Below are 27,213 nucleotides of genomic sequence, written 5' to 3'. Positions count from 1 at the left end.
ACAGTGCTGGTTTTGCATAGAAGAGGAAAAGAAAAGATAATAAAAGGGAAAAAACCCCATTTTTTTGGAATGATTTCATTGATAATCTTTGTGAAAACATGGCTCATAGTTTCATAGTTTCATTCAGGGTTGGAAGGGACCACAAGGATCATCTAGTTCCAACCCCCCTGCCACGGGCAGGGACACCCCACACTAGATCAGGCTGGACAGAGCCTCATCCAGCCTGGCCTTAAACACCCCCAGGGACAGGGCCTCGACCACCTCCCTGGACAACCCATTCCAGGGTTTCACCACTTTCATGGTGAAGAACCTCCTCCTCACATCCAGCCTCAATCTCCCCACCTCCAGCTTCATTCCATTCCCCCTAGTCCTATCACTACCTGAGATCTTGAGAAGTCCTTCCCCAGCCTTCCTGTAGCCCCCTTCAGATACTGGAAGGCCACAATTAGGTCACCTCGGAGCCTTCTCTTCTGCAGACTGAACAGCCCCAACTCCTTCAGTCTGTCCTCATAGGAGAGGTGCTCCAGCCCTCTAATCATCCTTGTGGCCCTTCTCTGGACACGTTCCAGCACCTCCACATCCCTCTTGTAATAGGGGCTCCAGAACTGGACACTGGACACATGGGCTCATGATGATATACTATAGAAACTGACCAGAAAGAAGTAAGATTTTTCTTTTTCCTTTCTTGAAATGCTGCAAATTTCAGGGTTTGAAGTTTAAAATGGAAAGGATGTTAAAAGGCAATAAAATCAAGGGATTTGTTTCCCCAAATGCTTTACTTGTGCTGGCAACAAAAGGCAGCATAATGTATAGACTTGGGCTTATTGTCCTTCTTAGTATCCAGTCAAGGCACACTTTGAATTCAAAGGCTACTGTACCACTGTTTTGACAACCACCACATCAGTAGGTAATGTGCAGGACATATGAAACTGAAGCAAGAATGTTTCTTTAGGTCTACAGGGAGTGCAGCACATCAATGAATTCAGATATATTAGAGCAGCATGAATTTCTAATATGTTGCTCTTATGGAAAAGAGAGCACTGGCATATTGAATAATGCTGCTTTCAAAGGCGAGCAGAAAATGTGATTACAGACAATTTCATTGCTGGGTTTTCTTTCCTTTAAATAAATATTTTCAGAATCTTGAGGTATTTTATTTCATGTAATGCATGAAACATGCAGCAGTGGACTCAGAGCTAAAGATCTTCCAGGACATGGAAGAGTAGATGATGCCAGCTATAATTATTCAGATGTGGAATAATAGAAGCATTAGTTTAAAATAAAATGCATGCCACAAAGGCCCATGTCCTTATGAGGAAAAAAAAAAAAGGCAATGAAAAGCTTTTTTTTTTTCCTCCTTCTTCCTTCTGCACACTTTGACAGAAGAATAAAGGCAATGAATAATTATTTAACATTATGCCCCAATTCATCAAAGCCTGAACAATTGCATTATATTTTCTCCTGAATTATACTTTTTAGATACGCAGCCCACAAGAGAGCAATATCTTAACCAAACTGTGGCACTGCAGAACAGGGAAGGAAGTCCCTTTTCCTTTCCTTTTTTTTCCTTCTTTCCTTTTCTCCCTCCTTTCCTGTCCTTTCCCCTTTTTCTCCCTCCTTTCCTTCCCTCTTCTCCTTTTCTATCCCTCCTTTCCTTCCCTCTTCTCCTTTTCTATTCCTCCTTTCCTGCCCCCTTCTCTCCATTTTTTTTCTCCCTCCTTTCCTGCCCCCTTCTCTCCTTTTTTTCTCTCTCCTTTCTTGCCCCCTTCCCTCCTTTTTTTCTTCCTCCTTTCCTGCCCTTTCCTCTCATTTTTTTCCTCCCTCCTTTCCTGCCCCCTTCTCTCTATTTTTTTCTCCCTCCTTTCCTGCCCCCTTCTCTCCTTTTTTTCTCCCTCCTTTCCTGCCCCCTTCCCTCCTTTTTTCTCCCTCCTTTCCTGCCCCCTTCTCTCCATTTTTTTCGCCCTCCTTTCCTGCCCCCTTCCTTCCTTTTTTTCTCCCTTCTTTCCTGCCCTCTTCTCTCCTTTTTTTCCTCCCTCCTTTCCTGCCCTTTCCTCTCCTTTTTTTCTCCCTTCTTTCCTGCCCTCTTCTCTCCTTTTTTTCCTCCCTCCTTTCCTGCCCCCTTCTCTTCTTTTTTCTCCCTCCTTTCCTGCCCTCTTCCCAGGTTTAGTTTTTCATCTCAGGTAGGATGAAGCTAGTGTTTCTGACAGTGCAGTGGCCAATAAATCCAGTACAGGATGATGATGATGTAGCTGGGCTGTATTTAAGAGATTTTGTTACACACACATTAAACTCAGTGTTCATGACTCATCTTGAGGCTGACCTTATATGGTTGGATTTTTTTCTGCTATCTTTTTTTTGGCACTTTAAGTGTTAGTGAATAGTACTGAGTCAAACAGAAACTTTTCTTTCTGACAAGAGGAATAATTTTCATAACAAAACAAAAGGTTTGCCCCTTCTTAGCTAAGTGCTGAGGTTTGACTCAAGCTTGGACACACTGGTTTTTTTCCCTACCTTGTATTGCATGGCAGTGCTAGGAGGTAGTCTCTGGTGAATACTTCACATTTGTGCCTCATTACCAGGCTCAGGTCTTCAGTTTACATCAAAATTTACTGTTCTGCTACACAGACCTGCTGCTACCCCAAATTTTATTGCTATGAGTTACTGCCATCAGAACCACCAAATCATAAAGCGAAGGTCATGGAACATCTTGTGTTACAGTATGGCTTGTGAGCTCGGGGTTTGGGGTTTTTTATTTCCCTCTTTTTAAGCAACTTTGCATCCTTGCAGGTTGTGTTTCTTTTCCTTCCACAAACCCCCCCAAACCAGCATATTTGACAAGCTGGATTTTTCTCACTGAAATAAGCCTTGCGTGGCAAAATGCTACACAAGTGAGTGTCAAACAGCCCCACCGAGGCATGTGTGGCCACGTCTTCAGCTGATGTCAGTTGGCATCACTTGATTGTCTTCAGTAGAACGATGATGATTTATTCCATCAAGGCCTCTGGGACATCATGTTTATCTTTCCTTCCTTCTGATGTCTGCTCTGCTCTTTTGTCATCAGAAAAACATCAGAAAGGATATGCAGAGGAGCTGATTAAGATGGAAGTTGATCAAGGCTTTAAAACTACTTGCATATTGTATATTTGCTGCTAGAGTGCTCTTCATCATGCTGCCAAAAAACCCTCAGCCACCTGATGTCTAGAAATGACAGCAGTAGGAAAGCAGAGTGGCAGCAAAGAATTGGTTTTTAACCATGCTAGGGCTTTACCATTTAGATAATGGGCTCTGGAAGATGGTTGGTCCTCTCTGCTTAAGGATTGAAATCAAGATGGGGCATCTCTTGAGAAGATCTGCTCTATCTGGGACTGGTCTAGTGACCAGTTTCAAGCTGCACCAGGGGAAGTTTAGGCTCGAGGTGAGGAGAAAGTTCCTCACTGAGAGAGTCATTGGTCATTGGAATGTGCTGCCCGGGGAGGTGGTGGAGTCCCCATCCCTGGAGGTGTTCAAGAGGAGATTGGACATGGCACTTGGTGCCACGGTCTAGTCATGGGTCTGTGATGACAGGTTGGACTCAATGATCCTTGAGGTCTCTTCCAACCTTGGCGATACTGTGATACTGTGATACCATCCCACTACAGTGCAGGGGACCAGAACTTTGCCATAGGTCACACTGTCCCTTAGGGATTCTTGGCAGCAAGCACCCTTCCATGTTCCAGAAGAAACATCATAGCAACTCACCTAGTGCCACCTCCATCGTTTTTCCCTCCCAAGAGAAATTCAGCAGAGTGGAAGAATAGTGCAGGCTATTGATGGACTCCACCTCCTTGAGGTCAACTGGTACTAGAGTTGCCATGAAAATATTTGTGGTTGGTGTTTTTCATGAACTGAGCTTTTTTTTTCCCCCTGGTCTTAAAGTGTCTGGTGAAGTTATTCTTTCTGTTTGCAAGTACTAAGAACTCACATTAAAGATAGAGCAAGTAAATATTTGCTCACTGATGTAGGAAAACATTTGTACACAAATGACCAGAGCTCTATTTAGAATAATTCCTGGCCTCATTTGTACAAATACCAATGAAGCTGTTGATTTACTGTCCACTGGGGGAATGCAGCATTCTGCTTATTTGAGTGTGGTTGCTGAGGCTCCGTGTGGCTCACGTATTCCCCAAATACAGTAGAAAAACAACTTCAGTCTCACTTCAAGAAGAAATATCAAGGTGGCACGTTTTGCTTTTGGAAAACTGCTTTCTGTGGAAAATGCTTTGGTGATCTCTTTTTTTTCACCATTCTCTTTAGTGCCTGCTAGGAATCTGTTTGCTACATTAGAGGAAAAAGCATAGGGAGATGTAAAAATTGTAATGATATTAATTATTGTTCCTTAGACTTCAACCAGATGGGCATGGGTTAAGATGTGGTGAATGTGTGTGGCAGTTTAGGCTGGGTCCCTCCTGTTCCTGCCACATAAGCTACACCTCCAGTGTCCAGAGCGTCCAACCCAATAAGGTTGACACAGGAAGCTGTGTGTTTCATACCTATAATATCCTGCTCCCTATAATCCATTTGTAAAGTCCTTCTCTTCCTCTTTCTTCTCCCGTGGGAGATGCTCCATATTGGGTAACGGTGGGTGAGTATCTTAATGCCTCTTAGGTCTGTCTAGGCCTAATGCCAGGAGGCAAAGGGGAGGGGTTCAGTCTCAAACCTGGCCAGCCTGAGACTAGCTGAGCAGTAGGGGGGGAAGAAAAACCCTGGGGGTTTTGGGTATACCCTCAGGTTGGGAGATGGGAAGTGTTGGGAGGCTTTTGGATGTGCTCTAAGGGACTTTGTATGCTTGGGATTGTTTTGTCACTGTGCTTTGTAGCTTCTGTAAAACCTTTGCTGGTTTTCCATTTAAACTTTCCATGACTTTTGCAATCCATCTGTGTGAGTGTCATTCTTTTGCCCTTCTCAGGGGCAAGAGAGGTTCTGCCTGGCCTCAAACCGGGACAATGTGGCGAGGAGAGAAAGCCTTTGGTTGCAGGTGGTAGGTTATGCAGCACCTCGCATGTGAAGTACTCACAGGAGTGATTAATGCATAAGGAGCATCATAGCTGCAAGTGTCAAACAAAACAGATAATAGAGTATGCAAATAGAGAAAACAGAACTCTCAGGGAAACGTCAGTAATTCAGGGGTTTCAGCAGCAGAGATTGTTGACTTTAATCTGCCGCTTTTAACGTTGTGTGTAGTTGTCGAGAGCAGCAAGATAGTGAAATGTTTCTGAAGACTCAGTCTTTGGAGGGGGAAAAAAAAAACCCAAACCCTCAGTGATCTTAAGGCCTCTAGATGGAATAGAAGCAAAATACCTTTCTCTAAAACTGTGAAGATGCTTTTGTGATGACAAAAAGGAAAGAGATGCCCAGAGTTGAGATGAAAGGGAGAGTTTTGTGCATCAGGTGGAGCAGCCTTTCCTTCCACCTGGTTCAGTATTTCAGTGCAGGGATTTGCATTCCTTGGAACTCAAAAGCAGTTGAGGAGTCTGCACACCCTTCATAGATCTGTACTGCATCCATGGTCCCATCCCACCTTGTTCAGTGACTAGGAAGATCCCTTGTGTGGATGAAACCAGTCCCACTGTGGCAGGCACTGCCTTAACTCAAGGTATATTTTGTATGCTGCAAGTTCAGATGTGCTGACTCTACTTGCACATGACTCTGCTGAAGGCTGGGACACCTGCAACCCAGTGCTTCATACTGGTGTCACCTGCTAGGATGGAGTATGAATTGCCTCATCTGCTCTCACCTAGGCAGAGTCATAGATGCTTAGCAAAAGTTTTAATTCACTTTGAGAGAAAAACCACATCCTTGGCTCTCTTGACCTTTCTGAGTTAAAGGAATTTTAAAGGTCCCATTAAGAGTCCCACAGGGTTTTTCTCTCTTTTAATGGCTTTACAGAACTTTAAGTATCCTTGTTTGAGTTTCACACTGCGTTTTTGCAGCAGGAAGGGGAAAAATTCTGCTTGGTGGTGTTTTGAGATTTGAAGAAATAGTCATCAGTAGAAAATAACTCTATTTCCTCCCTTGTTCTTTCATGGCAGTTATGAAATGCTTATGGCATAAAGATGGCTCCTCCTTCCCATGTCCTCTCAATGGCATGAAGATTCATTTTAGATTGATGTCTGCCTCTGGTTTTTCCCCTCCTCATTTATACAGAGTCTGTACAGATGCACTCTGTAAATGACCTTTCTCATGTTGGGATTCCCTGGGGACAGAGTGTAAATCCTTGACCTCCTCTTCTGGTCTAATTCTGTGCTTCACTCACATGATTGCAATTTAGGGTCTCTGGAACCTCACTCACCTTAAACTTCATTTAATTGCCCGTGTTTTACATGCTGCTGCCTCTGTATTTGGACAATAACAATGTGAAAAATGAATGTTCTTCATTTTTGGTGCATATCATAGGTGGGTAATGTTATAGGAAAGGACTTAAAGTAGGTAAAGACATCAAGAAGCATTGTGGAGTGAGGAACAACTCTAAGGCATGCTGATGTGTATCCTTCAGTCACAAACCCCACAAAAATGAGCCCTTTCCACCTGCAGTCAGCTGAACAAAACTATCACAGTTTATCTTGCATATCAGCATGTACAACATTGCTGTTTCAGCTACCCACAGGGAGGGAAAGGAGACAAGGGGGAGGTTACAGGCAGTGATGACCTGGAGATGATGCAGACTGCAGTGCTCAGGGTGCCTGCATGCACACAGGTTGATACACCTCAGTATGGATGTATAGCTCTAATGTATATATGTAGCACACACTGTTAATCGCTGAAGCCCTCTGCTGGAAAGGGAATGTAAAAAGTCAGGATGCAGCAGCTGCAACGTCCTCTTTCTTCCCACACTGGGTATTCAAGGGACTGAAGCTAGTCAGGAGCTTTAACCGATGTCCTGCACATGGCTGCATCACAGCCGATCCCTGGGTTCTGAGTGGTGTTACAGTGCCTGGCAGCTGGTAACTGTAATCACAGAGACCTTTGTCATTTGAGCTGATGAAGGAGGTAGCCTGGCTGCTACACCCATCTGGGTGTGTTCCTCTGTGACCTGCCCTAGGTGATCCTGCTTTAGCAGGGGGGTTGGACTTGCAGATTTCCAGAGGTCCCTTCCAAACCTTACCATTCTACCTGTGGTTCTGTGTGAGTCGTGGCATAGCTAATGGGTGACAAGATGAGGTCTCTGAAATTCCACTTCCTCATAGTGATGATATTTGGGCTACAGGTACTTTCACTTCATCCTTATAAAAGTGATCTAAACTGAAAAGAAACCAAACAAACAGGCACATAAATTGGAAAGGAGATGTTCTGGTCCTTTAGCAAAGGAGGATTTAGAGGATCAGGCCCCTGCTAAGAATGCAACACTGGGTTTTTTTATTCAGAGATGGGACTTCCTTCTCTAATATACTTCCAGATTGCCTTCATTCACACATAAAGAACTTCAGAGATTAACTCAGTAACTAAGATTCAGTTTCCTACATATGGCCTAATGCTCCAGTGTGGGATTTCAGTTTAATGAATTTTATTACACTCCCCTTTCTTATGAAGCTGCATAAAAAGTGTTTAGTGCAATAGGCTTAGTGCTGATCTGGATATTAAGTGCAGCTTAAGTTGCCTGGCAAAGTGTACAGTGTGAAATCACCACTGGCAAAACTTCTGGAAGTTGTTTTTTCCCCAGAAGAAAATCAGCCACAGCATTTGAAGACTCATCCTGGCAGTGCTCTGTGCTTCTGCAGCATCTTCATCCTGCCTTGAAGTGCTTTGTAGTTAATAATTAGCTAAGGAGGCAATGTACTAATAACAGTACAAGGAGGTATTTGCAATATCAGCTCCTCATATCTGCCAAGTACTATGTTGTAGAATACAGAGACATTTACTTTATTAAAAACCCAATAAAATGTAATTCACAAAATACAAACAGATGAGTCCCAGGCTGATGGAGGCAGACCTTGAAGGGAGAGCAGGAAGATGACTCTACATTCTGGGACCCATAATAAGGAAAGTATTATCAGGAGCTGGATTCATGCCTGATGATCACAAAGGTGGGCAGCAGTGTGGGGAGACACAACTTTTGGTATTAGAACTCACAGAAGTCCTTGAATGTAATAAAAGCAGGAATTAGCTGGCACATGTTACACATCCATTATGAAGTGATTATGGTGGTTGTGTGTAATCATAGCTGAGACCCTTAAGCAGTCATGCAGTCTGGAGGAGCAGCCTTGCTTAAGAGCCATGGGAAGGATGTGAGGGTTGTTTTACCTGCCTTTGAAATGCAGTCAGCTCTGGGGAGAAGAATCTGTTTAACCACAGAGTTTGGTGCTCCACTGCCCCAGACTCCCAGTCCCAGGCCTTAAGGGCTGGCAGCACAGTTGCAGAATTCTTTTTGGTGGAAGACAGCTTTAAGATCATCAAGTCCAATCTTTAACCCAAACCTCCCAAATCTGCTGCTAAACCATGTGCCTCAGCACTGCATCTACGCTTCTTTTAAACCCCTCCAGGGATGGAGCCTTCACCACTTCTCTGGATAGCCTGTTCCCAGGGACCAACAACCCTTGCAGTGTAGAAACTGGACCTAATTTCCTCCCCAAACCACTCCATTTCTTCTTGTTCTATCGCTTGTTGCTTGGGAGACCAAAGCACATGTGTTTCTTCTCATTAGCCATCAGCTTTTGTGAATGCAGGGAAGAGAAAACACACAAAAGGGAAATTCTCTGCCCCACATCTGGTCTGTGTAATTGTGCCTGATGTTGTTATACTAACTTGATTGTTTGTGGGCAGCATTTGAGGAGCTCTGTAACTGGCTGAAAATCTCAGCTTCTGGCCTGATGCTGAGCCTGTCTTAGTCCAGCAAAGGCTTTCCCACAACTTCAACATAAACAGAGGTTGTCCTATAGCAGATGCCTGAATTTGTTCATGAGCTGAACATTTAGCTTGCTAGTTCATATCAGATAAAGGATGTGTCAACAGAAGTGTTTGTCAGTGATGACCTGTACTCTGCTGCCAGATCCTGAAATGGGGGTTTTGGTAACCTTTGGGAAACCAATACAAGCTGCAACCATGTTGAAGAGAAGAAATTTCATGGCTTGAAACTGTTTTTATCATTTTGATTACCATCTAATTAAAGACAGTATAGCAAAGCTGTGCTGCAGGAAAACATTCCAGGAATAACCTGACCTCTTGAATCCTGGCTCAGGTCAGCCTTAACGTTGTGTTACTTAGCAAACTGGTCCAGCAAGAACTCCAAGGCCCTAGTCCAAGGAAAGACCTAAAAAGGTCACCTCCTTGAAAGCAGCATGCTGCATACATTTGTCCTTTCTGACAGGTATTTGTCTAATATTTTGTGGAGAATTCCTGCAGCAGCAGCTGCACAGATTCCTCTGGCAAGCTCTGGGTACAGATCCTCAACAATTCACCTGCTTCCCCATACACACAAACCCCAGCAGCCAGTGGAGATTAATGCAGAGCATTTAATCTTTTTCAGCTGGGTTTTAGTTATTTCTTTATTTTCAGATGTTCTTCTCTGCGTGTATATTTGTATTTATAATGTGTATATTTAGCTAAGAATGAATGATAAGTAATTGATGTTGATGGAGCAGCTAGGAAATAAATAATCAAGAGGATGTGTATTAACTCAGACTGTTTTGGTTCACAGCTGACTTGACCATTTAAGAAACAGTAGAAAAATAATCAGCTTTTCCTAAATCTTATTAGCATGTAATCATGATCCAGATTGTATTAGCCCATAACCTGCAGAGAACAAAATAACTCTTCTTGAAGGTTCAGCTGTAGTGTGTTATTCTACCAAATTGTTTATGTGCATATTTTCAGCATTCTGTTTATTTATCATCATCCACTACTTGGAAAGTTAGGCTGGAGGAATAGATGTTTGTGATGCTGTAAGGAATGGCACTGCAGATAATGGGATAGAAATAAGGAATGGGTGAAGGATGGGGGGAGTGGAGGCAAGGGGAGGGGGGGAAAAAAAACCCCAAACCCTGTAATGTCATCCCAGTAGTCTGCCAGGTAGTGTTAAAGCACTGGAACAGGCAAGTGCAGGAGAAGCCTGTGCTGGCTGGGAGATGGGCTGGATGATTTAATAGACCTCTCTTTGAGATGTAATTTCTGTAACTGGTTGATACATGCACTGGTGTTCAGACATTTGGACTCATTTCTTGTTTGTCTGGCAAATTGTTTCTCGTGAAAGGTTATAAATTACAATAAATAGACTTTGTGGAAGATGAGCTACATGATATACTTGGAAAGAGTTTTCTCAGCTGATACTCCAGACGTTAATGCCAAAGGAGAAACAAACCCCAACAGAGTCCTAATCCCATGGCTTTGCTTGAGCGCGGTGCGGGGAAGGTGCACTGCCGTAAATAACGTTTACCTTGAATAGTGCCTTCTGTGTTCTAACAATAACTTGGGACAGAAGAGATAAAACAAACAAAAGAGATAAAACAAACAAATGTTGCTTACTTAGAAAAAAGTTTTTCCTCCTGAGTTTGCAACAAAGATTTCCCTGATGAGGGAGGGAGGGAGGGAGGGAGGTGGAGGAGAGGAAGGGAAAAGCAAGAGCATTTCAGAAAATGTTGATGTAGTTATAATTAGATCTATTTTAGACCCAAAAGTTTTATGCAGAAAGTGACAGAAGGATACACAATAATTATAGTTTGCTGACAAGCTGAATAGAGTTTCCTTTTCCTTTTTATTTTTTATCTTGTGGTTGGAGGAAACCAAACTGTAAATAAATATGCAGCGTGACAGATTGCAATTGCGATCGGCAAGGCGTCTTCTCGTTTAATCAGATGGTGTTATTAAAATGGGGTTACAATTAAGCATTTCATAACGTGACGTAGAGCTCTATTAAAATTTCCCCAGCAAACAGTAATTTGCATTTGATACTTCTTGCAGCCCCATTTCTATTTGCAGAAATGTTATTGGCTGTGACCTTCCAGCAGTTAGGTCTCGGCTCGCTGTTCTCGTCCCGCTTTGATAAATGATATTAAGTATCGTCTGGCTTTGCTTCACAGTGAAGCTGCAAGTATTCATTTTGCATGAGTTGATTGTATTCGTTTTGACCCTTGTTGGAAGTGCAAGGTGCTGTCCAAAGCAAGTTTGCACCAAAGAAAAGATAAAATTACCCACATATAAATGTTCTTGACTCTAGGTATTAAACGTTCTCGACTCTAGGTATTAAACGTTCTCGACTCTAGGTATTTAATGGTTTCAGCCCTGGGTATTTAAAGGTCTCAGCTCTGGGAATCTAAAGGTCTCAGCCCTCGGTATTTAATGTTCTTCACTTCAGGAACTATAGGTCTGATCATATTAGGGGCTGGAAGGGACCCTGAAAGATCATCTAGTCCAGCCCCCCCAGCTGTCAGCAGATGTGATTCACAACTCAATGCTTCAGGAGAAAGTTATGGGGTTTGGTTTTGGGTTGTGTTGGTTGGTTTTTGAAAGGTATAAGCAGCATTCACCATATTCCTGCATCTAAGACATGGAGGTGTTCAGAAGACACAGGGATGTGGTTCTGAGGGACATGGTTTAGCACCAGACTTGGTAGAGTTAAAGGAAGGATGGATGGTGGACTCAATGATCTTAAAGGTCTTTGATTCCGGATGTCAGTAGTAGTAGAAGAAAGAATAAGGAGGTAAGGAAAAGAAAAGAGGGAGAAAGAAATGTGAGGCTTTTTCCTCTTGCCCTATTGACTATTTCTTGAGAGAAGAGACCAACCCCCATCTGGCTCCAACCACCTTTCAGGGAGTAGTAGTGAGAGAGAAAGTCTTCCCTCAACCTCCTTTCCCTCCACCTCCTTTCCCTCCAGGTTAACAACCCTCAGTTCTCTCAGCTGCTCCTCATGAGACTTGTGCTCTAGACCTCTCACCAGCTTTGTTGCCCTGGTAGTCCTCCCTGTCCAAAACAGGATTACTGCCCGTGCAGCTTCATGATGAGTTTGAGGTCACAGCTTCTTGGGGGGATGTGCTGTAAATGGTTGAGGAAGAGAACTGCAAATATTGCTGTCACTTGGCATTTCTAGTGACAAGCCTGGGCATGTAAAGAGGAAATTGAAGTTAAAAGGTACTTAGGAAAAAAATGTATCAAGTTCCTCTCCAAGGCTAATTGTATTCTTTCTAACATAATAAGATGCAAACCTGAATCTAAAGTTTAAAACAAGGAAAAACTCATTTATGTCTCATCTGGGCACAGCTGCTCTTTAAAGAGCACATCAGCTGATACAAACAAGTGTGAAAGAGAAGATAATCAGGATCAGAAATGAAGGCTGAACCCATAAGCCAGATCCATCTTAGGGTTTTGTAGCGCCATCCATCACTGGAAGTATCCGAGTGCTCTGTTTTACCCTATAATGTCCTTACTATTTATTTGCAAAATGCAAACCTAATTGTGAAATTGCCTTGGTGCTGGTGCCCCCTTGGCTGCTGTAAGGAAATATTTCTCCAGAGGAGAAAAGGCCCTAAACAACGAGGTGGGAAACGCGCATCATCATATTCATCATTTGCATTCAGCTGAAACCTGAGGCTTAGTTTAATAACAGAGATGTGCCTGATCTGGCACACGTAGACCTGTCTTTGGCTGTCATGCCTTGTAAAAAAGATGCAAGTAGCAGAGGATATATGGCTGCTTTATTGTGGTTTTTGCATTTCCAATTGCATGCCATCTATCCACACACCACTGTGCATTGCAATCAAGCCTGTTGGATTGCTTTCAATTTATACCCCAGGATTTTGTCACTCTTGCTGAAAAATTTCAAGATATTTTACTCCAGACTCCTTTCTTCCTACCCTCCCCCCCCCTCCTTTTCCCTCAGATTTATTTACTACCTTTAGAAGTAGAAAAGTCCAATTTCAATCATGTTAGGAATAGCTCATTTTAGACAAGTACGTGCTGCTCTGCTTACAAAACATATACGAGTGGAATATGCAATTACCGCAACTCAGCTTCCTGCCACAGAAACATTTCAGCATTATAGCATTACAGAAATAGAATGACATGCATAATGAAAGATTTCAAGATTCACCCAAGGCATTTATTCTCTTCACCTTAATGTTCTCAGCAGTAGCAGAGTATCCATTAAAAGGTACGATGAATTATGGTTGCTTAGCAACCACGAGGAGCTTGTAACAGCACCAAAGAATGAAATGGCTGGTTGATAAAATGAATTTTCTCTGAGCATTAGCCTGTTGAAACTGCCTTTTCTTGTGGAACATAAAGTGCATTTATTTGTCTCATGCATTTTTTATTAGAAAATTATTTGAGTTCCAGGGACTTGAATCAGGTTTTTTTTTTTTTCCCCCCTTTTGCTACAGGAGATATTTGATTTTAATGTGTTGTACTAAAATAAGTAATAAAAGACGTTTTCTTCAAAGTAAAGACGGCAAACAAACCCAGGTAGCTCCTTTTGAAGTTGGGAATAAAATCTCATGGAAGGTATGCCATTACTCATTTCTAATTAAGAGTGACATTAGCCGGGGCATAAACTTCATTTTACCTGTGGAGGAAAGTTTGAGCCAATCTGCAGTGGATAAAAGGAGAGGTTGGGAGCTGGTCTGGTGGTTTTATCAGTAGCAGCTTGCCTTCTGCCTTCCCACGGCGTGGAAGCTGTGAGTGAGAAGGTCAGAAGTGGTTGCACATTCATACCTAGCAGTCACTGTTTGTTTCTATGCTAAAAATACCTTCGTCGTAGGCTCCCATCCAAGAGTGAGGGGATGTTTAATTTTCCACTGAGACTCTCCAGGCATTCAGCAGCAGCCAGAGTTGGATGAGCATTTTTGGCAGAGAAGGCTTTTAATGGAAAATGCCAAGACAGTCAAACCAAAGCTGAGGTGAAGGGAGTGCATCAGTTGTGATTAATCTTTTATTGGCAATACCTTCTGAGAATTGGGACTGTCTGGTTAGAACGTGAGACAGAGGGAGACCAAAAGAGAGGGAGTGAGAGACTTGCTCACTCCAGAATATCCAGAACATCCATCCGGATGTATGAGACCAAAGCTTGGGCTTTTACAGAGCATTGTTTAGAGCAAGAACTTAACTTTTTGGTTTTGCAGTCCATAAAATGGCCAAATGATTGGTCACTGTTAGTGCATGTTCCTTTAGTCTTTCTTGTGATGCTTCAGACAGTGACATAATTGTTCTTATACAGTGTAATAATGATCTTCTAAAAGGCTTCAGACCTTACTTTAATAACAAAAATAGTTTCATTCCCAGGTGAACACCTGGGTGAGGAGCAATTGACCCCTGCTGCTGCATGATCCATCAGTCAGTCACGATCTACCGAGTGTCCTGGGGTCTGCATGAGTGCAGAGCCCTTGGTGTAACCTGTAGCTTTCTGTGCAAGCAAGCAAGGATGTGTGTGCATTTTGCAAGGTGAGTCTGAGTAGCAGCTGAGAGGAATGTCTGTGCAGCCAGCAGGATGGAGAAGTCCTTGGCTTAGAAGTGTGTCTCAAGTTCTGGACTGGAACTAGAGTAAGAAAGCAAATTTAGAGATCAGAATGAGGTAAATGACTTATTTGTGTGCTGCCTATTTGGCAGGAAATAATTAGAGACAGCATTAAAAAAAAGGATAACTTGCAGGGCCTTGCAGGGAGCTGCCTTGCTGTGGAAGCTGGAGACCTGTATTGCTGTACCCAGACTGATTCTGGTGATGCTGCTGAGAGCACCACTATTGACTTATTGGTAAAGCATGGGGCTGTTGCAGTGAACATGACAGCAAACATTGGCAGCCTCACAGAAATCAGATTTTAGTTGAGTTGACAACATGGCAGCATTTTTACAGAGGGGTTTTTTTTCACTGCAAGTGAAACGCCCTGGGAGATACATAACCGAAGGCAATAATAACCTTTGGGGACTGAAATATAATTCTGCTCGAGTGAAAATGAAAGAAAACTCATATGAAGTGGTAAGATCTTACCTCTTTCAAGTACATGCTGATAATCAAACATTAAAAGTGAAACACTGCACATCTACAAAGGTGCAAATTAAAATTCCAGAGAGAGAGCTTGACTGATTTGTTTAACAAAGAGTTTAATACAGCAGAATCCCACTTGAACATAAAACTATTACACTCACAATAATCCTGTCTAGCTGTTGGGAGATCCAAATTAAAACTCTCCCTGATATTTGCTTAAATCTCATAAATTGCACAGAATTAGAGCATATTGAAGTTGTGTATTTGCTGTGATCTCCCTGTCTAATAGGTTTTTAACAATGGAGAATGATGACTGAAAATATGTATTTTCCCCTCAGATGATTCAAGCAGTGTGTTCCCCCAGTCTAATTTAATACCCACTTGTTTATTAACTTACCAGTGTCAACATGACAAGGCTGCACTGAATGCAGGCTAAATGTTCCATTTAAACAGATAATTTATTTTGTTATTAGTATTAAGGTGTTAGGAGGAGATTATTCAGTTGAAGCTGGTGGATTAATAATACTACTTCTCAAGGAGATATTTTCATGCTCGCTTACTACGTCCCATTGTTTCCATTCATACCTATAGAGGAACAGATGTTTGTTTCTTTCCACTTGTGATTCCCATGATTTAGTAGCAGTATTACTTACTGTGTTCTGTTCCACTCTTCAGTACCCTCTGGAGGGTTTAATTTATGGAGTCTGTGTAGGAAAATCTCAAAATTGAGCCGACACTTGAAATTCAGAGCAGTTTAGAAAAGGAACTGCAGCCCTACAGAACATCTCAAATGGCTGTGAGAAGGTTTTCAAAGTCAGGGTTTGTCACCTCTTTTTCTCCAGACCAGGTGCAGTGGCATGTTCAAGTCTTTAAGGTTAGGTGGTTTCCTGGTTGAGTTAGACCAGAACTGGTTCTGTTCAGTGATGTCACCTCTCAGCTCAGCCTCTGCTCAGCCACTTTCTGCAGTTCAGGGCGGCTTTGCTCAGCCAGAGGCTGCTTCTAGCAGGGAGAAGCTGATGGGAGAATTCCTGCCAAGGGCTGGGTTGCAGACAGGCTCTAACTGAGACTTGCTCCTGTGGAGACCAAGGGCATTGCCACAGCTTGTGCCTCACCTTGGAGTGCAAGAAGTCAGAGGTGGCACCTGTAGGGATCAGCAGGCAGGACAAGTGACCCTCAAGCGACCAAGAAGAGATCCCATCACACATAACCAGGGTCAAGCCTCTTCTTCAATGGCTGGTGTCTCAGGAGGGCTCCATCCGTTCTGCCTTTCATCCCAATTCATGAGTTCCTGAATTTGGTTTCAGAATCCAGCTCCCAAATTCAGTTCTCATCTGCTGCCAAGTCTTGGAAGCCTGGAACTTTCCCAGTGCCTGCCCACAGCATCAGTGGTGACACCCCTGCCATCAGGAGCTGGGTTCCATGTTGACTCATGTGTGTTGGTATCTGTTTCATTTGATTGTTATTGCTTCACAAAAGCTGTTTTAGTTTTCTTTTCCAGTCCATCAGTCTCTGCCCCATTAGCTTTTCCTTCCCCATTGGGAAGGCAGAGGGGTTCACAGTGAATCTCTGTCATTTGTCTAGTGGCCAGCCCAGCCCTGACCCTCAAGAGCTGGGCAAGTAGAGGCTCTAAGTTTGACTTCTCTGTAAGATTCTCCTTATTTTAGTTAGGATACTTCACAGATGTTCACTTACAACAAAACAAACACAAGCAAACAAGCAAATCCTGGGGTGATAAACCTAGGTTTAAAATGTGATGCATTAGCAACCCCAGCTAGCCAGTCATTTTGCCAGGTTTTGATAGGTAACTGTGGCATTCATGGTGCAACCTTTCTTTTGTGAGGCTGAGCTAATAAAACAAGAATGTGCACACACCTACCTCAGAAGTAATCATTATTCAGGCTTTGTAGGAAAAGGTAGAGTTCCAGCTCTGCAGTTCTTGCTCACAGCTACATTATATAAGGAATTAGATTAATTTAATTTATGAAAATGTACAATTGTGCCAGCTGGAGAACACAGAGTGAATCCTGTCTGCTGTTGCACATCACCAAGAGTTATTGAATGAGAAATTAACCACCGCTGCAAAGCCCCAGTTGCTATAAAGCAATGAGTGAAATTAAAGCAGTAGAGAAGGCTTATTTCATGAAATACCCAGACACACATAGCACCAAAAAAAACCCACCCCCAGAACAGGACTCAAAGCACACATTTGTGTGTGAACCTTGCAATAACCACGGAGTTGTTGCAGTGCTTCAGCTGTGGCCCTCTTCCAGAAGAACTTGTCGTGGCAGAGCAGCGTGTCTGGTGCATTTTTTGCATGAATCTAATAAAACCAGGGTGTGATTTGACCAAGCTGCACTGACATAACCACTGCATGCTTTGATGGGAGTCTGTCAAATATGGAGCATGTTGCATAAGAGCACTCTGCTCCTTACAGCTGCCTGAATAAATGATGTCTATAAGCCTCCTCAGAAACAAAAGTCAATAACAAGCTGTCTGCTTATATGTTCTTTTGTATGACTTCTGGTTAACTCAGAAGCCCCAGATATGATATAGAGAGCTCTGGAATGTGGTGTGGCTTTGAGATGTTCTCTGGGGAACCTTTATCTGCATAGAGGGTCTTTTTCTTTAACATGTGACACTTTTATCCCGTGGATAATGATCTTTCTATATAAAAAAGTAATCTAAATACAGTCAAACTCATCCTGAGCAAACATGGTTTATTTTGTTGAGCTGCTGCATAGATCAAAATTCATCAATCTCTTTAGAAGTTACATTAAAAAAGGATATTTCTGCTGCTCTCTGGCAAGTGATGTATCTGTCAATTAAAGTGGAAGGCACGTCACTCTGGGTGTTTTTTTTGTTGACACATGCTGCAGTCTGTTGGGAATGTCAGAGCCAAGAAAACCACCTTGTGATATTCTTTTCCACTTTGCACAGACATGCCAAGAAATGCTGCACTGCTAACCAGGAAAGGTTGGGAGATTCTAGGGAGCAATCAGAAAGGCGGCGAGGAGTGCTGCTTGGTAGCTGACACAACTACTCGCGCTAATAAATGAGGAGTTCTTGGGCAATTGTGTTCAGTCCAATTCTTGCCAACCTAGATGTTGATTAGGGTCTTTAATATCTCCAGTTTTAGTCAAAGAGAACTTTTTCCTACCATCTTTTCAGTTGCTGTTCAGGTCTATGCCAAGTCCCTTAAAATATTGGCTATAAAACCTCGTTGTAATTTAGCCATCAGAAGGAGACATATGGTAGGTAAAAATGTGTAAACAAAAATCTCGAGCCTGGTGGAGGATATGGGTTAAAAACTGACATAATGGCTAGAGGCAGAGAGAGAGGAAAATCTGCCCATGGCAAGTTTTGAAAAGCAGCTCTCCCAAAACACAAAGTAGCTGTGCATGGCATAAGCTTAATGTCCTTTTCCCTACTGAGGTATTTAATTTTCTTTTTAAATAGGAATTGATTCTCATGTTTCAGCTTAGTTTGCCTGCAAATAATAGAGTCATAGAATGGTTTGGTTTGGAAGCAACTTCCAAAGGTCATCCAGTCCAAGTCTCCTGCAGTCAGCAGGGACATCCTCCATTAGATCAGGTTACTCAGAGCCCTGGTGAGCCTGACCTTGAATATCTCCAGGGATGGGGCCTCAACTGCCTCCCTGGGAAACCTCTTCTACTATTCCACTACCCTCATAGTAAAGAACCTGTTCCTCACACCCAGTCTAAATTTCCTCTTCTGTCATTGAAAAGCATTGCCCCTCATCCTGTCCCTGCAAGCCTTTGCAAACAGTCCTGCTGCAGTCGTCTTGTAGCCCCCTTCAGGTACTGGAAGGCTGCCTTCTCTTCTCCAGGCTGAACACCCCCAGCTCCTTCAGCATGTCCTCATAGCAGAGGTGTTCCAGCCCCCTGATCTTTCTCCATGGCCCTCCTCTGGACCCACTCCATGAGGCTCACGTCCTTCCTGTGTTGAGGGCTCTAGAGCTGGATGAAATTTTGTGTGTCTATTTTGTGCATGCAATAACATTTGTTTGGGTAAGTTTCTGAGCTGTCCAAACAGTGACAAGTGAGGTTTTAGGCAGTTGGATAGATACAGAGCTACTAGAAAACGCAAGTCATAGCATTCATCTTGTATGCTCCTGGGCATGCAGAGCTGGGGACTATCGCAGTCAAACATGGATTTACAAGTTGGATGCTAGAACTGAATTCTGCCTTCATATTAGCATTTCAATCAACAGTAGCATGTATCTGAAAGGTGGTGTGGTTCCTTGGGTGCTAATAGAGAAGATCAAGTGCAAATCTGTCCTTTCCATTTACAGGTGGAGAAAAAAAACCTAATGAAGAGCATTTAGTGATAATGGGGAATATGAGATCTTTCATGCTTGGTTTCCCACCCCTGAAGCTTCAGGTTTTCAGGTGTATGCAATCTGCACAGCTACTTTTAGTTGAAAAATCATGTTAAGATGTTTTCAGAAGAGGTGTATATCTGTCTTTAACCTTACTGCCTGCTGCATTAAGCCCAAGAATGGGAACCTGATGTCTCTGGTGAACTGCTTGAAAGATCCTCCAAAGAAGCCATCATGTCTCTAGAACCCTTCCATGAAATCCATGTAGTTCCTCTGACAGGGTCACAGTCCAAGATACAGCCAGGTTAAAGTGATTGATGAAGGAAGCAATCAGATTAAGGGCTTAATGACTGACAGTGAAAGCTTCTCCTAGATCCTCTAGGTCATGAATCCCCTTTTAAACATTTGGGAAGGCTTGCAATGCTTCTAATGGGCTTTGAGCAGTACCTCTGTGTGTGCACAGAAGTGCTCTGATCTTGAGCCGTACGTTCACTGGAGAAACTTCTGTCTGTGCCTCGGTTTCTCTGTCTGAACTGAGGACAAAGCTGTTTATCTGCATTACCAGGGCTTAGTAAGTGTTTGGCAAGTGCAGTAAAATAGACTGGTGGGATTGGAAATACAGTATGTTAAAAGCCTTTTGTACTTAAAAATCCTGTGTTATGGGTGCCTTGTACAAATAAATTAACTAGTTTACCTTTCTCATTGTGCAAGTTAATGCATTTTCTTCACCTTGTACCTGTTTTGTTTCAGAAAGCAGAAGTGACTCTGCTGCTGCATTCTTCTCACTGCAGAGTTGGAGTTGAAGGATTATTTCTATTATATCTGTTTGAGTAGGGGAGGGGGAAAAAAATTACCCAAACACACTACCAAACAATACAGATATTATAAAAAAGCTCATAAATTTGTGTGAGTCTCTGCTTCCCACATCTTCATCGAGGATTTTTCATCTTCATTCATTGTCAGTTTTGCCAGAGCAGATTGAGATAAATGTCTTTTATCACCCAACCATTGCAGGTGCATATTCCACTTGGAGGACGTGGCGTTCAGCATCGCTGTTAGAGTACAAAGGGCTTTTCTTTTCCTTTTAAATAGGATTTTTTTTCCCTTCTGTAGAGAATAGCCTATAAAAACATGCAAGCCTTTGTGGATCTGCGCTGTGCTCTGTCCTGGTGTATATCCACACACTTCTGCTCATGGACCATCCCTTCTTTCCCCAGGCTGTAGGTGGCATCAAGGGAGTCACAGAATCATAGAATAGTAAGGTTTGGTTGGAAGGGACCTCTGAGTCCAACCCCCTTGCCAGAGCAGGATCCTCTAAAGCAGATTCTATAGGAACGCATCCAGATGGGCCTTGAAAGTCTCCAGAGAGTCAGACTCCACTAAGAGCTTTGCTGGCCTAGGGCACAGTAACCAAAATCCTCCTGCTTGCTGCTGTGGCTCAAGAAGAGGGGCTAGAGGATGTTAGGAAGAAGTTTTACACAGAGAGAGTGATAGCCCATTGGAATGGGCTGCCTGAGGAGGTGGTGGAGTCACCATCACTGGAGGTGTGCAGGAGGAGACTCGATAGGATGCTTGGTTGCATGGTTTAGTTGATTAGGTGGTGTTGGATGATAGGTTGGACACAATGATCTTGAAGGTCTCTTCCAACCTATTCTGTTCTATTCTATTCTATTCCATTCCATTCCATGAAAAAAGTTGTGGACACAAGCAGAGTGGTAGAGGAAAGTTTGTTTTGCTGAAATTGTATCAGAGTGAGACAAATTTTAGCTGATGCTCCTGCCAGGTACAGGTTGCTGTGAGTTATACTATTTGCACCATGCTAAAAGAAACTCCTTCCCTGGCTTGCATGTTGTGTGCCATGGCATGAACGAGCAAAGATTCCCATCACGAGCTACCGAGCTTGTGTTGGCCACCGGTAGTTTATTCTCTCTGTGCTAATTTATGCTGGGGTTTGTTCCAAAACATACACATCAGCTAGATCCCACTGGAATCAGATAAACATTTTCTCCTGGAATTTCTAACAGAAGATGATTTCATTTGTGAAAGGTCTTAAAGCATCTTTCCATGGCTTTGGGAAGATTTCTGTGCTGGTTACTCAGTTGGTGATTCCTTTGTTAACACATGTTGAGTATTCATTTATTCTTCTGGCATCCTTATTTCACCATTTGCCTCTGTGGAGGAAAAGCTTTTTAAAATACACCACAGAAATGTTAACTAAGAGGAAGATGATCACATTTTAAGGTTATATTTTTCTGGTTCTCCCTGGAAGCTTACTTGGGATTAAATTGTCAGTGGGATGTTTTAATTCTACCCATCCCCACTGGCTGGTCTGAAGAGTTCCATTCTGTGCAAAATGGCATTTTTAATTTGCAATTAAAAAAAAATTATATATATATATACAAATCCTCCAACCTTCTGTAAGTTTGACTACATGCCCACCCCTCTCTTTCTGCTTTCAGAGGAACCTGTCATCCTTCTGTGGGGGATTTCTTCCAAATGAAAGAAAGGAGAGCTGGCCTACAGAGATTCGACAGAGAAATTAGCTTATAACATTAGTGATGTTAACAATGTTATTCAGAGCTATTCAGAGTACCTCCTTCTTTTGTTTGCAGGCTTCCTTATTTCCAAAGTACTTCTACCTCTAATGATACCTTAACAAAGCCAGATGAGTTAGATAGAGGCCCAGCTCCTCCCATTTCAGACTGCAAACACAAAATTGAGCTTGTAAACGCATCAACTTGGCCTTTTGAGTATCTGGCCCTAAATGTTTCATGGCCCTTACACAATGCACACTTCTAATTGAATTATACTGAGAGGATAACCTGTTATTGTGTTGTCTTCTGGAGGGTTCATAATAATTCTTATCATATATTTCCAGAAGACATTATTTTGCTTTATTCCTGGCATTACTGACAAGCCTTTAATGTACTTAATCTTGAAGGGCTCCTTGTGTGAGAGCTACTTGCTCAAGTAAGGACTGTTCAGATGGGCAAAGACAAATCATCCAGGGCTTATTTCTGACATTTAGGCACAACACTGTGCAAGAAGAAGGAGCAAATGGAAATGGCTGTTTGGTGGCACTGGTCCCAGCAGTTCTCAGAGCGCTTCCAAGAGTCTTTTCGTGGGAACATAGAGCCATGGTGGTGCTATAGCATTTGTGGCTGTCCAAGTGTTGGCCATACTAGCCAGAATGTAGGTAGGAGCAGCATGACCACCTCTGCTTCTTCCAACCCATCATTGTCATCCTTAGCAGAGCCCCACAGGGAGAGAGAGCAGGTCCATGATCCTGTCATGCCCTGTGTGGGTGTGGAACTTTGCATCACCCTCCCATGCTGTGTGATGCTTAGGGCAGGCAGGAACCAAAAAGGATACCAGGCTTGTGCAACGTTAGCCAGGGAGGGGACTGGTTAGGACGCCCAGTCTAACACAGAGTTTAGCACTGCTGCAGTGATATTGCAGGGGAATGTGTGAGACTGAGTTATTTGCTGAATATCCTGAATAAACTGTTCTCTGTGCAATGGGTGTTAATTAAAAGCCCCTATGAAAGTAAAAACACTCTGTAGTGGTGTATTGACAGGTCTGAGCTGTAGTTAAGCTACTTAAGTAGTAACTAGCAGTGTATAATACAGTAACAGATTTGCATGACATAAACATTCCCATAGACTTCTAGTGATATTATCATTACTAATCTTGTGGCTTAGCACTGCATGCTTGACAGGCTGCTTCTACATGATAATAAACTGTTATTACACAGGCCCCCTTGCAGAGTAACCATAGCTACACACAGAGTACACTTCTTTTGGTTAAAGTAAACACAAATATAATCATCAGGGTCAGCGCTGGAGCTTTGGAGGTTAAGAGTTTGCTGCCAGCAGTGAATAAAAGGAATGCATCTAGCAGCTCAAAGTGAAATTCACTCAGCCTTTTATGAAGATTGAAACATGCTATTAAAGTAAATTATTGCAGTGATTTGTTTTATTTTTGTCTTTGTGATATGATTGCTTTGAGTCATCACCGTTTGGGTTGGAGAACCTGGGGAAAGAAAAAAAATCCTCTTTAGTACCAGCCTCATCTTCTCAGTGGAGTAGCTTGACAGTCCATTCTAATGCATTTTAACCAACTTATAAATCATTTTCTGGAGGCTAATGATTTATTACTGCTGTAATGAACTTCAGAGGCATCAATACATTAGTATCCACTTTGAAAAAAAGCCATTGTCAAATCCTATTGGAATGATGATCAGTTTACTATTGTTATTAATGACCCAGATCAACTCTTTGAATCTATGAATAACCCTGTTAGCTGACAGAGGTCTTCCATTTGGGCAAAAATCAATGCATATGTAAAAGAAAACGGTGTGGCTCTCTGGACCTTTTATCAGTGCTTATGTTCCTGTTGTCTGCCAAGATTCAGAAGGACTTGTAAGTTCACCACCAAGGCTGGGGTGATTTAGGAAGAGGAATCCCTGGGAATATTTGAAGTTCAAAATGAGGCAATCTCTCTGTTTTCAGGAGAGGCTGTTTGTTGTGTTCCTTTCTTACCTAAACACTTTCCAGATGTGGATACATGCTGGCTGCTTAATAGATACATGAGGTCTCCAGTGGGATTCTTCCTGCTGTACCCTTTAGTTTCCCTCTGTGGTGGAAGGAGTCTGTAACACAGGGAGGTATTTGTTACAGGCTGCACCAAGTGCTGGTTCTTAAGTTATCAAATTGTGGGGGATTTTTTTTTTCCCTTTCTTTTTGAAATATAAAATAGACCTCAGTGACTTGACCAAAATAGTAATTACCATGTTAGAGGTTTTTTTTCAGTGCTCAGAGATGTCAAAAATGTGACCTTTGAGGCTTTTAAATCTGACCTTGTTGCTTCTTTCCATTCATTAAGCTGCAGCCTTTGCTCTCTTGTCATAAAAGATAAATGAAGATTCGCCCAATCTTTATTTAAGAGAAGATTTATTGTTTACACTAATGCAGATTAAGTAGAAGCAAACCAATTATTTATTGTGCCAATCATCTCTTCTTGAACTTTAAGTTAGTTATCACAGTTCTATAATTACCATTTCCAAATGTTCTCTGCAAACTCAGAGCGTGAATAGATTTTGCTTTTTAAATGTCTTTGAAGTTGTTATTATTTTATGTGAATAAGTGGGAAACTACTCCTAGAGTTTCATGTACTGATCTAGAGGAGGAAATCACACTTCAAAATTACATCTCAAAATTAAAAAGCCAAAATGTGACCTTCATGCACATAACTTTGTATTGAAATGATCCTTCTGATCAGTGTTTTCCACTCTGGAGGCCAGTGGTAGAATCTGCTGCTGCAACACAGGGGCCTTTGTTAGCCCACAGGTTGGAGATTAGGAAACATGTCTTACCTGCAAAAGTGGACAGCAATTAGAACAGGCAGTGGTGGAGTTCCAGGGGGTGTTCAAGAAGCATGTGGCCATGACACTTGGGGACATGGCTTGATGGCCATAGTGGCAGGGGGTGTCAGTGGTTAGACTCAGTGACCTTAAAGGTCTTTTCCAACCAAAACAATTCCATGATGCCATGATTCTAAAAACTAAATCCATGTTAAGAAACAAACCCAGAAGTTGTTCAAATCCATCCCTTTGCCCATATATCCTCTGATGAGGAAAAGGATAGGCAAGACCACGCTGGTAGTGCAAGAATTTGTACACTTGAGGTGGAAACATTGGGGGTTGGGTTTGGCATCAGTTTTGTTAATGTATCCATCTGAAAGACACTTGTTTGAAATTGCTGGTTTAGTGCTGGATTTTAGAGCTACCACTGTATGGATTCACAAAGTGACAGGAAAGAGGCAAGACTACCCTCCAGCATCTGCACTACCACATCCCTTGAGGTCTGGCTGAAACCAGCATTAAGTGTTTTCCCTGGTGTCTCAAGGAGAGGGTATATTGCACCCCCAGGAGCACCCCCACCTCTCTTCCTGCTCCAGGCATGACAGTGCCAGAGGCAGACATGGTCCTGCTGAAGATGTGCAAAGTCTCTTGCTCTTATTTGGAGCATGAGCTGTAGCTGTTTGCTTCATTATGAAACTTGGTGATAACTAGAATGTGGCTTCACTTTCAGTGTCTATGTGTGCTGGTAATGTGCTAGTGGGAAATATATGCAGAATACAATCTTCCAAAGAGGCAGGAAAAGCAGCTTTGGACTTGTAAGACAGTGAGAACAGCCGTGCTTAAAAACAGGAGTCTGAAGATGGGCACCAGTGGCAGCAGCTTGGCGTCAAAAACACAAAGCTTCATCCTGCAGAATATTTTAGACTAATATTAGAGCTAAGTAAAACCACTTACAACACTGGAAACCAATGTGTATGTTTAAGTGTGAGCTATGTTGGGGGATCATCTTGATGTGTTGTAGCATAGCAGTTCATCCCTTTCTGATCCTGACTTTGCCTTGGAAGCCGAAGTGTAGCTTAGCTCCTCGATTCATATGTAGTGCAGAGAGGCTTTGTTTCTGAAGCATGTCAGATGAGATCAAGCTTTGCAACTGCTCAAATGAACTGCCCAGCCCTGCCATCTCAGAACCACACTGGCAAACCAACCCAAAGCCGTGTGTCGCAGACCCACGCCTCTGAGAAGGGCACGGGGGTAGATTGTTGAGGTCAGCCTAGGCACTGTGATTTGGGAGGAACAAATGAGGTAACAGTGGGGTGGTGATTAGGTATCGCTGCTTCAATCAGCAGTTTTTACAAGGCTGAGTAGTGTGGCACTTAGTGAACATCTGCTGCAGAAATTAAAGAGTTCTCAGGAGTTATCACAGATATTGAGAGCTGTGCTCTAATTCCACGTAATGCATTTTACTCTTATTCCTAGAGCAAGTGACATCAACAGTGTACTCCAAGGGAACAAAATGCCCTCTTGAAAATGCACAGCTATATCATACCTGCTGAATTCTCCATTAGAATCAGGGTATAATTTAGTTATTAAACAAGCTAGAGCACAGGAGTTTCAGTGGGAGAAGACACCACTTTATAGTGAGGGTGACAGCACTGCAGTGGGCTGCCCAGAGAGGCTGTGAAGTCTCCTTCTCTGGAGGCTTTCAAAACCCTCCTAGATGCATTCCTGTGTGATTTGTGCTAAGTAATCTTGCAGGGCCATTGGACTTTATGATCTCTACAGGTCCCTTCCAACCCCTAACTTTGTGTGATCTGTTTTCCCCTTGCTGAACCGTCTCTCATCTCTCCATCAATATGTATTATTCTATGCATAATTTAGCTTTAAATATTCTCTTGTGTTAATGATCTTATGGAGACAGACTGAGAGAGTTGGGGCTATTCTGTCTGGAGAAGAGAAGGCTCCGAGGACAGCTAATTGTGGCCTTCCAGCATCTGAAGGGGGCTACGAGAAAGCTGGGGAGAGACTTTTTGGGGTGTCAGGGAGTGATAGGACTGGGGGGAATGGAACAAAACTAGAAATGGGTAGATTCAGATTGGATGTTAGGAAGAAATTCTTCAGCATGAGGGTGGTGAGACACTGGCACAGGTTGCCCAGGGAGGTGGTGGAAGCCTCATCCCTGGAGGGTTTTAAGGCCAGGCTGGAGGTGGCTGTGAGCAACCTGATCTAGTGTGAGGTGTCCCTGCCCATGGCAGGGGGGCTGGAACTGGATGATCCTTGAGGTCCCTTCCAACCCTAACAATTCTATGATTCTAAGTAAAGGAACATTTTTCTTTCTGCTCTAGGAAAACACTTGCTTTGTTGTTACAAGAACTGTGATCATAGACTGTAGATTTAAAGTACTTTTGGTTTTGGTCCTGGTTCTTTAAACAGTGCATTTAATATTCTGTGTGGGAGAGGTAAGTGCTTTGCATCTCAGCAGCATGGTTATGAAAATGAGATCTCCACATACTATGCAAATAAACCATTAAGATCAATATTTCAGTATATATAAGGAAACTATAACCCTGGTTT

At 42.7% G+C, this 27,213-nt stretch overlaps 1 protein-coding gene across 4 annotated transcripts in view; it reads left to right on the top strand.

Annotated features, from left to right (window-relative positions):
- TOX (thymocyte selection associated high mobility group box) overlaps positions 1 to 27,213 on the top strand; it is a 206,518-nt gene that overhangs the window by 128,866 nt on the left and 50,439 nt on the right. The gene's annotated exons all lie outside the window — the stretch shown is intronic.

The sequence above is a fragment of the Melanerpes formicivorus genome, unplaced genomic scaffold, assembly GCF_026170545.1.
Source record: "Melanerpes formicivorus ecotype bairdi unplaced genomic scaffold, bMelFor1.0.p_v2 SCAF_65, whole genome shotgun sequence".
Lineage (NCBI taxonomy): Eukaryota > Metazoa > Chordata > Aves > Piciformes > Picidae > Melanerpes > Melanerpes formicivorus.
This window is presented reverse-complemented; position numbering and strand designations above follow the sequence as displayed.